General features: G+C 45.1%; 1 protein-coding gene across 13 annotated transcripts in view; it reads right to left on the bottom strand.

Moving 5' to 3' along the window:
• Positions 1–13,327, bottom strand: part of DUSP26 (dual specificity phosphatase 26) — a 41,469-nt gene that overhangs the window by 23,889 nt on the left and 4,253 nt on the right. For 10 of the 13 annotated variants that reach the window (XM_027803739.2, XM_027803738.2, XM_027803747.2 and 7 more), the window contains exon 2: positions 4,968–5,041. The exons of 1 other annotated variant lie outside the window; for it this stretch is intronic. The gene's annotated coding sequence lies outside the window, so the exon portion shown is untranslated. Of the gene's footprint in view, positions 1–4,967; positions 5,042–12,154; positions 12,174–12,652; positions 12,889–13,327 lie in introns of those variants that run through there. 2 more of the 13 variants (XM_055696208.1, XM_027803743.2) reach the window with 2 other exon arrangements.

The raw sequence follows: 13,327 nt of genomic DNA, 5'->3' as shown, positions 1-13,327 counted from the left end.
GTTGCCCTGTTACCAAGGTGTCAAACCCGGATCACTCTCCAGAACCGACCTCCTATGCAATCCTGTTTGCCCCTTCAGCTTTTAAGCCCGTAAGCTCATACCTCACACATTTTCCACAGTATGAGGCCTCATACTGAGGTCTTGTTCTCAGCTGGGGTCTGTAAACACAGTCATACTATAAATACTACCACAATCCTGACAGTTTCTTCAAAGCCATATAAGTACAGAGCATCCACAGGTCAGGAGCACAAAATTATGAGCTCTGTTGGGTGATTTCTCTAGCAGTTAATGAGGTATAAAGCAAACAAGTACTTTAAAAGGGGTCTGATAGTTAAAGGAGCTTCACAGCAGCAAACATCTGGAGGAACACTGTGCCCTTTGATTATCTGCAATGTTTCCTTGAGCTCACTTTGGTCCATAAACCAAGCCCTCAAGCCACACTTCCTCCCAAAGTCTGCACTCCCTGCCTGCGACCTGTAACCTGGTATCTCCTCCTAATTAAAGTCAGCAGACCTGTAATGTCCACTTTGTAAACAATTTCCAGTTCAGCGGTGTGGAGGTGGGGATGGACACCTAGTATATCACTGGAGACAAAGAGGACTCCGCATTTCAAAGTGGGGAGGGGAGTATCCAAGGGATGTGAAATTAAAAAGCCAGAACAGAAGAGGCTATCATTTAAATTCACTGGTTTCAATTTTGCGAGGTGCTTCTTAGCTGCTGCTAAATATGCTGAGAGGGGCTGAGAGATAAATGGGTCAAGCTTAGCCTCTGTCAGCACTCTTGCATCTCTAAATCTCCAGGATCCTTCCATTGCTGTGATTGTTTACTGGGTTCCCAGACTTAGGGAGGCATTTCCTGCATAAAAAATAGTACCTCCCTGCTTCCTCCAGACAGTCTCTTTCTTTGGTCAGCAGCCACTGAGGAAGAAAGTTTTCCGTGCAGACAGATTACATTTCCTCACCCTAAAATATCTACAAATTAATAGAAAGAGGGAGGATAGGAAGAGGGTGCTTTATGGAGGCTGCCGGGCACAGCATGCGCTGATCCTCTCCAGCCCTCAGCCCACCCGAGGAAGGGCACTGCAGAGCAGAGACGCAGTGACAGAATTGGTCTCGTCTTCAGCAGCTGCAAGACCTGGTCCACGCTCGGCATCCACACAGCCGAGCAGGCACCGGGCGCTGCGGCAGCCCAAGGGTGTTTAGGCAGCAGGCAGGCAGGCAGGCAGCTCTGCGGTGAAACATTCGAGTGGTCTTGGCACTTGCCGAAGCCATGAGGTGAGTCGGTGCGGGACGGAGGAGAGACCACTGCACTCACTTCAGCTCTAGAAATTCTGCCCCCAGGCCAAGGCTGAGGCACAGGAGCCATTGCCCTCTGTCAGACGGCTCCAGGGCCGCGAGCGGGACCTGCCTGCCTGCAGCTGCCACGTTTGTGCCTACGGTCTGGGCACTGGGTTATTAGAGTTACTTTGAAAAAGTCATCAGCTGCCTACTGCTAATCGGAGAGTATGAGAAGTTACTGGTTACGCATCACTGCCTGCTGTCTCTCCAAAGATTGTTGATTACTCTGATATGACACGTAGTGGCTGTGGCTGTGCCGGTGCCATGACAAACCCGACACCCTCACAGCTCTGTCAGGAGCGGGAGGCACTGCTGCTATTTGGTCCAAAAAGCCCTTTGCTTGCTTCTGAGAAAAAACACAAAACCACAGCAGAAGAAACACTGGTGTCATTGTAATATAAAGCAGTCAGGGCTCTGTCCAACCCGTCATAAACGTTGGTAGAAGTGCAGTGGCTGTGAAAAATAGAGATGGTGAAGACTGCTGGGGTAGGGAGAAACCTTGAAGTTGCAGGAGTAAAAACAGCACGAGATTTAAGGCTGTAGGACCATAGCGATCAGCGTCCCCTGCAGCCAGTGCTGGATGTTAGGATCTACCCCTCACTGCGTACCCCAGACTCTCAGATCGGGGCAATGCAGGGAAAGCTTAACCCTTGTATTTTTAAGTTAGTACAGGGATAAAATAGCAGACTGAAGCACACACTCCTTTTAACTACTGCTGTTTTCCAAATGCGATTCCTCCATCTTTCAAGTACTAAAAAGGTCTCCAGGTCTAGAAGAGCTCAAATAAAAGTTGTTCTACTCCCCCAAGCATCTGCTTCATGTCCTGGCTTTCTCGGCTTGCTTTAAATGACTATCTCCCGCACTTTGTTAATTACGTGATTACAGCATCCATTGACAATGAGAAAATTAAAACTCCATGCTGCCTTTCAGACAACACTTTATTACTCTGCAAAAGAGGCTGAATGCAATTTAGCAAAGCGCTGTGCTGAACAACCGGAATTGTTCTCTTCCACAGGCTTCCTCCTCCACTCCCACTGTTTCCCCAGAGACCACAGTGTTTGCAGAGGCTTAATAAAGCAGGAAAGAGAGCAGGTGTGAAAGGAAACATCAATTACCATTAGCCCTGACAATCCTGGACGATCCCACCCATGGAGAAGGAGCAATGGCAGTCAATTCTGTCTTTCTTTCTATGCAGATAATTAAGTGCTTTGCTTTGCTTGTAAAGGCAAAGCTGGTTAGGACTTTGGGATAGAGGGAAGGCAGGGATTACTGTTAGCAATATCTGTGCTACAGTTGTGACTGTAGGCCTGGACTGAGTTCAGACTTCCAGAAACAATCCCCCTCTTGAAGATTTTGCAACCTAAACACATCGGAGCACTAACAGTTCTGTCCGTACAACTCTCATTGCAGATGAATTACTGGTCAGATACTCACAGGTGGCAAAGGAGCAGGCCTTCTACAACATGGAATGCTAAAACCTTTGGAGGAGTTGAACATCCAAACAGATTGTGATTATGGACCAGGTTCTCGCAACTCCAGGATCCCCTACAATCGGCGGGCGGGGCAGAAGTGGCACTGGGTTCTCTGGTGATCTGGCCACAGTGCCGAGTGGTTTTCAAAGTCTGGTCCAGAAGGAGTTGCCCAAAGCCTCACTGGCAGTCTTCAATACCGTTTCCTCATTATCATCCTCTTCCCCTGACTTGGACATTTGCTTGCAGGAAATTTCACAGGTCCTCCAATAGCTAATGGGAGGTATTTATTTCCATTCCTTTGGTGCTTCAGTTTTAAGTATAGCAATAATTCAATGTACCTCATTTTGGGGGAAATGAAAGATTATCCTTATTTTCAGCTCATTTTTTTGTGCTTTATTTCTCTCTCTCCCTTTTTTATTGAGCTCTGAACATTAATAATCAGCCCTCATTAATTCAGTTAATTCTTCAAATCCTCATATTCTTCATGCCCAGCACTATAAAGCCAAAGAGGAGACTAATGAAAGCTGAAGAGATGGTTAGAGTTATTAAAAATCAATTTTTTTTATTTGGTAACCTTGGGGGTGTTAATATTCTCATCTCACATCTTCACAGTGTCATTCCTCCCAGAGGAATTCAAAGCTTTGTGGATTTGCCAGATGCAGGAGGGCCTCTTCCGAGTTTCTGGGAACCCTTTAGTTTTAAGGTGTTCTGGTCACACGTAAGTCATAATGTTACAGGACCTTCTCGGGGGCTGCTGACCTCTCTGGAGCACGGGAAGGGGAAGAAGAGCTTTGCAGTCCAGAAGACTGTTATGCATTGCTATCCGTCCTCCCTACAGGTGCTTTCACTGTGGTCAGCACAGGGGGTGGTCAGGAGGAGACTGCTGTGTGGGAGGGAACCCACCTCCCCCAGTCCTGGCAGGCAGGAGGGCTGCAATTAGCACATTGGCTCTGGCACGGGCAGAGGAGCAGCCTGGGTTCCTGCCTTTCATTTGAGGAGATTAGCGATAATGGAAAATGCAGAACATTAAACAGTGGAGTGATTACATTGCGGAGGAGGACTGGCAGAAAGATTCGTACCAATGAAGGGGTGTGAAAAGGGGTCACAAAGCTGAGTTTACTTCAAGCTTAAAAAGTGAGAGATGTTTTTCAGGTTTTGCAACAATTCATTCCTGTCTTGGGTTTGATCTGACTTCACTCCCTCGGTGTGCCTTTCCTTTTGGCAGCATTTTTAATTCATGAATACATTTGCACGCCCTTTGGTCACCTGTCCTAATGACTTATCCTTCCTATTTCCTTTACTTGGGTAAGTCCAAGTGCCTCCTGCCAGATCCTGCACACTAAACCACAGTCCTAAGCATGAGAAAGGGGAGGAAAACCAGCAAAGAGCAGCAACTCCCAGTTCCCTTTGTAGGTAGGGCACAACAGGGGAGAGGACAGAGCTGGCTTAAGAGCAAGGGAGGAAAAAGGGATCTGAAAAGCTGGCCATGAACACCAGATCTCCAGCTGGTGATCTGTATGGGGTCTGCAGAGGTACACTGTCTGCATGATCTCATACTTGCTATTATCATCTTGTCTGAGACAAGGCACCATGGCAACCAACACATTTTCATTCCCTCGTCTTTACGATGATGTTCCTTTAGTTCCCGAGTCCCTTCTCTGCTGAATGGGTGACAATCCCTTTACCAAATGTCGAGAAACATCCTTTTGTCAGCACCTTCCTTCCCCTAACACACACCTGAGAACAGACCTGGAAAAACACCCTCTTGGGGGGAGCGATCCATCAGCTTTCAGTCGCACTTCTATGGGACAAAAGACTGTGGGTATGGGATGGCCGTGACATTCAGCTCTGTTCCTTCCAGTGCATCTTTGGTGCCTCCCATGTGAGATTTCACCTACCGAGTGACTCTCGAGAGGGTTTCTATTGTGTATGCTGGCCAGGTTCCTGCGGGATTCACTTTTAAATCTCCTTTTCAAACAGATAATTAAAACATAATAGTGTTTACATTACAGATGGAGCTGAGAGAAAAATAATAATAGCAATAATAATCATAAGAAACACTACTTTGCTACTCAGGGGAGTTCGTCAAATGACTCTTGGAGAGGCTTGGCACACTTTAATGAGTTTAAAGAAGAGGATTTACACTAAGTAAACTTACTCAATTGTTCACACGCGACTGGTGAGGTGAAGGAAGCGTTCAGAAGCATGCAACTGAAGCAGCTAGCACTGGCTCTGCAGGAGGACAAAATAAAAAAAAAAAAAGGAAAGGGTATTAAAATCTCATAACTTTTATGGTAGTGGATATGTAGAATGGAATTGCACTGCAGAGTCCAGAAGCTATTCTAAATTAATGGCTTGGCTTTTCCAGTCCATTCAAACAAGCTCATTTCATGCAAGATAAATTACAGGACCCTGCCACCCTCACTCCCTGAAGAGAGCTTTCTATAATTCACGATGTGTGTGTAAGGGAATGGACGGTTGGGTTTTCTGACAGATATCCTGTGGCACAATGACCTGCTCTGGAGGCTGTAATATTTGATTCACCCAACACCAGTTAGAACAAGAAGTAGCCTGTCTAAGCAAAAAAGAGGGAAAGGACCAAAAGCAAGCTCCCAGTACAGCCAGCTAAAACAACCCCATGAAAAGTAAAAAAGACTTGCTGTATGGCAATTGCATGGCTGCCTCAAGCCTGATTTTGTGGGACAAAACAAGAAGCTTCATTTGGTAGTAGCATCTAGTAGAGGAGAGGTGGCTTGAGGACTGGCCTGATCTTAATTCCACTGCAGAAGAAATAAAAGACAGCCCTAACCTAACAGAGATGAGAAATCCAGTAGCTGTAATGCTGAGATTCCTTTTCTCCCCCTTTCTAGTGGCATTAAAATTGGCTCAATCAACCTAAACAGCCCATTATTAGAGCTATGAGCTTGACTCCCTGCTTTTCTTTCTTTGGAAAGGCTTGAGAGGCAATAGCAAATATCCAGTGGACTTTGCCTCAAAGCACACTCCTGTTCCCCTTCTGCCAACACCATCTCTGTCACTCCTGTGCTATGTTTTTGTCACCCATTTGAGCCACTTAATTACATTCTCTTTTCTTTTGGAAACAGCTGACATGTAATTATTTTCATGATTAACACTCTTGTGCAGCTAATTGTAATTATACCTTATAATCACAGTTGTGATCGTCAATTACTCATCTTTGCCTCATTTGAATGTTTTTCTTTATCTGAGTTTCTGGAAGTTGTCTTGACTGAAAACACATACACAACAAACTAGCCCAACTTCCCAAACTTCTCTGTTTTTCTCCAGAGGGATTAATTTGAGGCCACAATAATGAATAAAGGCCAGATCGTTGGCTGGTGTAAATCAATGCAGCTTCACTTGTGTCAACACAGCAATGATGATTTATAGCACTTGAGATGTCAGATATTTTACTAAGAAAATAGTGTCATCTAGGAAAATATATCTGCCTTAGAACCACTCTATGATATAGTTTCCATGTATTGAGCAATGCATATTTTTTCTTTTTATACCTCTATCCTCTTATATATTTTGGAGAACCAAGAAAAATCAAACCATCCTGTATACTTGCTATGTTGTATATTATGCAGCATTTTGAAAGGCTTTTCATTCTACACCTTGAAAATACACAGGGGACTGATTCTCCTTTTGCTCATGTCAATTTTTATGTGGCGTAGCTGTCAATCTGAATTGAGCAGCTCCTGGTTTACACCCTAGTGTGTGCAAACTGCGTCAGACATCGGATGAATATACAGTTTTACAGGGAGGATACTAGAATAAATTCTAACCCAAGCCACATACAGGAAGCTCAGTAGTCCAAGCTACATACTTACGACTTAGAGAACAATATGATTTTCAGCTCAAAAACTGGTCAGTGTTTTGCTAGGCTTGCCTCTAAACCATGGTGACAGGTGGCAATAGATTTATTAATTGTAGTGGGTGCCCAGGAGCTTAGATTCAGGACTTAATGGACCTGAACTATGCTGGGTGATGTGGAAATACAAAATGTGAAAGCCTGATGGAAAATTGTCAGTGCAGTTTCCTTGCTCCATCCTTCTCTGCCCTCTTTGGGCAAGTGCTTTAATTCTGTGCACTGGGCTGCAGGCTGGGCCTTCCCAGCCAGAGCATGTGGTGCTTTGAAAATCATTCCCCATTCCCAAAGAATTGGATGAATGAATAAAGAGGTGAACTCCCAACCTGGAGATTACTGCTGCATTAATAAAGCAACTGTGAACGAATTGTCTCAGCTGCCTGAGCCAACTAGGATTATTAAACCAGGTCCCTGATTTAATTAGAGTGCTTAAAACTCATGCTAAAAACAAAAATGCAGCTCTCAGCTAGAACACAAGCTTTGTGCGTGAAGGGTCGCTGCAAAGGTCAACTCTTCCCACAGTATATTCATGATTATTGAATCAAATGCTACGGTGGAACTGGAGGGCTCCACTGAGAGGGGGCAGGGAGGGAGAGCTGTTGTCCCTGCGCTACAGCTCTGAGCACTGCCTGAGGCCAGCAGACAATACAGATTATTTCTGCCTGCCCAGCAATTTGCATGAAATGGCCTGAAAGAACAGTGTCTACATTGAATTAAAACAAAATGCACATGCACCAGAACTGCCAGCCCTGTTACAAGGCAAACAGGGCGATCCAGGACAGAACGGCATGACTTAAATCTTCCCCGGGCCCAGAGAGCCTCCCTGCAAGGTGGCCTGGGATGCGCTGACAGGGTGACATGTTAGCAAAATTACTGAGCTGTGCTTCCTTGCATCAGCAGAAGTTTGTGACACCCTGAACTGGCAATATAGTTTCCCACCAGTGCCAATTCAATTAGATGCCCCCTGCCTGACAAGCAGAAAATGGACCTAAAGTAATGCCTTGTAACTGACTAAGCATTACACACTATTTATTCTTTAACTCTTAGTCTGGATTTGAACTGTGACTACAGGAAAAAGCCACCACTGCCCATGACTGTAGCTGTGAGCTGATAGGAAGCTTCTTTCCTTTTGAAGAAAATCAATTTTCAGACTTCAAAGGCTCCATACCTCAACTGCTTTTTCCTGGCCCAAGACTCTGCTGCATGGTTTTCCACAACTGACTAAAACTATCAGCATGACTGGCAGTTACTACAGCTTCTGAAAACTGCCATAAATTATACTTCTGCCTTTTCTGCCAGCCTAGCCAGCATTGGTACCCCAGCTGCATCCTCCGTAACATACCAGGTCTGAGATCAAAGCACAAACTCCCTTTAAAAATGGCAAGCACTGGAAAAAGTAAAGGCAAATTAAGCTTCACAAACAAAAAGTTAAATGATTCTGTTGTTATCTGAGTAGTTTCCAAATGTACCCATCAAAGTTTGGAGAATTATTTTAATTGATAGCTACAGATTAACAATAAGATAAATAGAGAGATTAGAAAACACCCGTTACACTCAGCTGAGGCTGTAGGAAATCTTCAAGTCTCAGCTAATTGTTCCATTTTGCAGTTTTAATTAAGTGCAGCCTCCTGAACTGAACTATTCCAGACAGCGCCTGAGCCTGTGCGTACCAGCTCACCCAGAGTTTCCCGGATATACTTTTAACTCCTCGGAACCAGCTTCTGACCTTAAGGACCGAGTTGGACAGTAATTATGCTGGGTGAGATGCATCGTTATGCAGAGAACTAGCATGCAAATGATGGATTTAAAGGAGTATCTACAGGGTCAGCTACAGGCAGGTGTGAGCCAGCTCCAGTCCAAACGAGGTGGACCAGTTTTAGAGCGATGCTGAGCCCAGCGTAAAATTCCCAGCCTCTCAGAAGAGTTTACTAGCCCGGTGCTGGCACTGCACCAGTACCTCTGTACGGTTTCCACTTGAGGCCTGGCTCACATCCAGCTGGCCCCGAGCGTGGGCAAAGCACGCTTACAGCTGTAGGCATAACCTGACAGCTCTGCACCGTGCAGAGACGTGGTGTTGTTTTCCCACACAGGTTTAGTTTTCACCAGTTGTACACTTCACCTCTAAAAACAGGTATCACCCCCCAAGGAGCCAGGTATCACCAGGCTCCTAATTTCAGGAGTTTGATGCTATCCCACACAGAGAAGGAAAGTTAATTTAAAGGAGGCTGATGACAGCACAGCCTGGGTGGGCTCATGCAGCCCTGCACAGTGATGTGACATGTCCTGTTACTGGTCTCATGAGTAACAAAGTCCTGCTTTGTCAGGCACCAACCGGAGTGACCGGGGCTGGACTGGGACACTATTGCATCCCGGGACTGGAGGTTTTCCAGGCTGCACCTTGTCGGAGCAGGGAGGCTGCCCTGGGCGGCCTCACCTCTGCCCTCTGCGATCCCAGCGCTGTCTTTGACAGCTGCATTGCCGTAACCATCTCTGCAGCACAGCAAGCTCATTTCACAAACTGACTCTAATAACTACACACAAAATGGCCTGTTCATCGAGGCCAAGGGTTCCATTTACTCCTGAAACGTTACTTGGAAGAGGAAACGGTACATTTAATTAAGCATCTTGTTATGCTAGGCACGAAGGATTAAGCAGCATGGCAATTTCAGGAGACTTGGCACCATGGTGCCAAGAACAGTACTGGTGGCTGTCTGAGTTTGATGGGATTCTGGCTCCATGGAAAGGAGGTGTTTGCAGTTCTCTGCAAGGCGTTTCCTCTGGTCTCTCTAATACTGCTTGGTCTTGGGATTTATGAGAATCTTCCCAGATTACTACTGACTTCATATATGACACCCTTAAAATATGCAGTCATGCCCCTCCGTGTGTCCCCACCTCCATCTGTAAAATGAAGAAAATGGTAAATGCTTTGAGTTCTAGGAATAAAACACCCTCTTCGCTTTCTACCCTTTCAGCCACTGAAGCCGAGAATATAAAGTACAGCTCTTCTGCTGGTTACAATGTGGGAATACAAAACTGTAAATACTTCTGATATACAGTGCTGTGAGAGGAAAATCAGGCCCAATTCATGCTAATGCAGGACCCACTGAAATTCACAGGCTGGATTAGGTCACCATCTGGACTATGGCTCTGTCAGTCTCAAACTGCCTTCAACACTGAATGTTTTAAAGAGAAGACACAGCCCAGTGAGTATATATGCTACGATACAATTGTCTTATCATCTCTGCACTCAGGGGTGCCTGCACAGAAGTTCTCATTCACACAGGGATAATTATTAAACTGATATGGTCGGCTCCTCCTCACTCCAAGCTGCTTCTGCTCCTAAGCTAGGTCTGGCTCTGAATTGCTCACGAGAGGAATTTGTCTTGCAACTATGAGTCTATGGAGACGTGCTTTGAACCCAGACATTTTAGAGAGCAAGGTGATGGAAATATCCCCCTATATAGCAGTATTTCCTTATATCCATTCAACTTCTAAGGTTGATGGTCAGGCAGAGGACATCACTGCAGTTAAGAAAGAATGAAATACAAGAACTTCACAAGAAAAGCTCTAGGGAACAAGGGGGAGCCAGGAAGGAGGGTTGAGATATATAGTTATAGCTGACATAATGAAGAGAGAAATGCAGCTTGGAGCTGACAGGGAGGGAACAAATAGGAAGAGCTCCCATAACAGAAAAGAACTGCAGATTTGGTTATTGCAGTCCTATTTGCCCATTTACTACCACAGAAGGTACAAACCTCTGCCTTTCACTGTAAATGAAGACGGACATGGATGTGTGCTGGCAGGCAGTCTCACACAGAGGGCATTCCTGCACACTAATGTACTCCAAGGAGCCCTGAGCTTGCACTTAATCGGAGGAAAATACACCAATTCACACATCCTGTTGTTGCTCCAGGTCACCCTGACAAAGCCAGCAGCTGGTGCTCTGGGACTGGGTTGATGGTATATTATACCTGCCACTCTTTATTTGTTAGGGCAGCAAGAGTTTTGCATTAACACGGTAACTCACGACGCTGTATTTAGGAGACAACAGAGGAGATGCGCTGTGTGGTTGTAATGCATCTTTTGGCATGCATTAAGGGGATTCATCTTATCATCACTGTTCAGCAAAGTTTTTAACCATGCCCTTAACTTTATACAGCAAATAAAACCAGAGCAATCAACAGGAGTCCTTTGTGTATATATTCACATGGTCACAGCTCTTTTTTATGGAACATCATTTAAAGCACTGTTATACCAATAAAAATACCTAAAAAACTACCTAGAGACCAACCAACAACGCATTTGCATTTCCTACCTGTCTGTGTTACTGATTGAGACATTTTGCACAGCCTGTACCTTAGGTGTGTGGGTGAAGAACAGCACGGGTAGGATCATGTGTACGGAGTATGTGCACCCTGAGAACTGATGTTCATGTTCCTGCACATGTTCTCTTCAGGCTCCCTCTGCACCAGTGATGCGTCTTTGATCACACTAAAATCAGAAGCATCTTCCAAAAATTCAGGTTGTATTAAAAGTCTTATCCTTAATCCCTCAACTTGAGTGTATTGATAAGAAAATACCAATTAAGTTTCATATTCCCATGCTGGACCTGTAGTCAGAGACTAAGGAGATTATGTGATCATTCTAATTTCACACCCAGGAATGTTAAATAGTTATAACTTTATCTCATTCAAACAGCAATGGCCTGTGAGCTCCAGGGTCCTTTTGGCCTATTTGTTGCTACCACTTGCAGATGTCCCCTGACCTTCAATCGAAACAACCTGGGTGGCCTCTCTGTACCTTCAAAAGAAGGATTTCTGCAAGAGAAACAGTGGTAGCATGCATTAGCAGTCTGACTATACCAGTATCAAAGTGCTTCAACCCGAGTCCTCAAGACAGACCCAAGCATGGATGACAATGTTAATGAACAGCTGCCAGCACCAGAAACTACAGCTCTGCTGCCTAATTGCATGAGACAAGAATATAAGCGGATGCTTGCTAAGGTAGCAGGAGACAAAGAAGGGTTTTCATACACCTGAGTCTACCAGGCACACCTAAGATCAGGCAGGAGCAATAGGACATATTTGCAAGAGAGACCTCCAAACCATGTGAAAGGGCTTGCAGTTGTAGGATTTTCTCTAGTTTGCTACCGATTTATGTAAAGTGAAATGACAAACATGGTTTAGGGGAAGTTTTATTACCAGCCATCCTTAAAAGCCTGGGAAAACAAGGATTGAACTAGGAAATCCTGCAAAGACTGATCATTTTCCCTTCTAAAATCAAGGTAAATCTGGTGGGGATTTGGAAATACAAACAGACTAGCTCAGAAACTCACAATCCTGCTCATACTGGCCAGGCAGAGGATGAGGTGAGCCTTAAAACTGTTGATTGGTTTAGTGCATCTCTATTAGGCACCTAAAAGCTGGATGTAAAGGTAAGCAATACAACAACACTACCTTCTTCCTGTTGCTCTGCCATCTTCCATCCCTCTTCATTTTTTCATGTACCCGTTAGCCTCCGGGCCTGCATAAGATCTGAAGAGACACCTTTCCTCAGTATGGCGCTCCCACTGAAGCCATTAAGCCTCTGCATGAATGCCCAGAACTGCTGCAGAGAGCTCGTTTCTGGCCGGAGGCCTCGGGCTGCAAGCTGCTCGGGCTGCAGCTGCCTCCCTGCTGCCTGTGTGTGCAGCACCCAGTAGAATGAGGCTCCCAGGCTCACTTGGCGCTAATGTAATATGAAAAGCAGTCATAAAAAATCACAGCTCCAGGCTCTACAGATGTGGGAAAACTGACTCCAGCTTTAGTTATTGCAAGGCATTATTTTTACAGGAACAAAAAAGCAGAGGGTGTTTTGTGAACAAGCAAGCAGACACATTCACTGGCGGCAGAACCTTGCAGCTTGGATAGTTTAAGCCCAAGCTTTCACTTGGCATTAGAAGGGAATGAACTAACCTTTTCCATTTCATTTCTGAAAACTCCAAACTAATTATCTTTTTGTTCTTCTTCCATCCTTTTGCTGCCAAGGGGAAGAAACCAGGACAGGACTTCTGGGTTTTCTAGATCTTGCAATATTTATCACCTGAAGCCTTGCTCCCAACAGGAACACTCAGCACTGAATCTTCTGTGCTTAGATGTAACCAGCCAGGGAGACTGGGATGGGCACTGGGAGCAACATTCTGCAGACAGCCCTGTAGGGAACAAGACCGTTCCGTTCATGCGGAGCCGAATCACTTACTGAATGTCAGATATTTTTTTTTTTCGGCTGGGCTTCTTTTGAGTAAGGACCCAGAAGACGGAGAGAGCAGCAGGAGAAAGATGGAAGAAAAGAAGAAGAAACAGGAAAAAGTGTAAAAAAAAAAAAAGAATAAGGGAAAGATTAAAAAAAGGGGGTGGGGGTGGGGGCAGTACAGGGGGATTAGGATTCAGGCCAGCATTGCCTGTTGTTTGCCTTCCAAACCATATGATATATCTAAGGAAAAGGCAGACAGCACATCTGAACAAAAATTACAGGTGGCTGAATTAATTAGCTCCAAATCCCAGCACCCCCAAACATCAGGCGCTGGGATTAAGGACTCAAAGCTAGTTTGCTGCTGAATCCCAAACCTCAGATATTATTTGGATTCAAAT

This window comes from Falco cherrug, chromosome 18, assembly GCF_023634085.1.
Source record: "Falco cherrug isolate bFalChe1 chromosome 18, bFalChe1.pri, whole genome shotgun sequence".
Taxonomy (NCBI): domain Eukaryota; kingdom Metazoa; phylum Chordata; class Aves; order Falconiformes; family Falconidae; genus Falco; species Falco cherrug.
Note: the sequence above shows the minus strand (reverse complement) of the source record. Positions and strands in the feature narration are given on the sequence as shown.